Here is a 446-nt window from a genome sequence, read left to right as displayed (position 1 = left end):
TTATGAAGAAGAAAAGTGAAAAAATGATGGGGTTAGTGTAGCCAGCAAAAAAGCTTGAAGAAAAAGTAAAGATTTAAAATATCTTTGTTCCCAAAAATTGTTTACTTTATAAGAAGACTAAAAATGGACAGAAAAAATCAAACCCTCCCACAGACATGGCTGGCTACAAGCAGGGGGCTGGCAAGTGGTGGGTGAGTCTATGCGCAAACAGCAAGAAGCGCCATGCCATCGTGGCCCTTTTACCAACTACTACCTGTCCACTATTGTTAGCATGTAGTTGTGCAATCATGGATTTGATTCAAAGCATTGGCTCTTGGAATAGTATTTTTTTTCCCAGTTTTGCTGAATTACTGTGATTATTAATTTCCTCTCTACTACGCATTGAACATCGTCCTTCCACAATTTGGGTCCCCCAACTAAAAGATACTTCTATCGATATAAATTTA

The sequence above is a fragment of the Nicotiana attenuata genome, chromosome 7, assembly GCF_001879085.1.
Source record: "Nicotiana attenuata strain UT chromosome 7, NIATTr2, whole genome shotgun sequence".
Lineage (NCBI taxonomy): Eukaryota > Viridiplantae > Streptophyta > Magnoliopsida > Solanales > Solanaceae > Nicotiana > Nicotiana attenuata.
The sequence above is the reverse complement of the archived record's forward strand: the minus strand, read 5'-3'. Positions refer to the sequence as shown.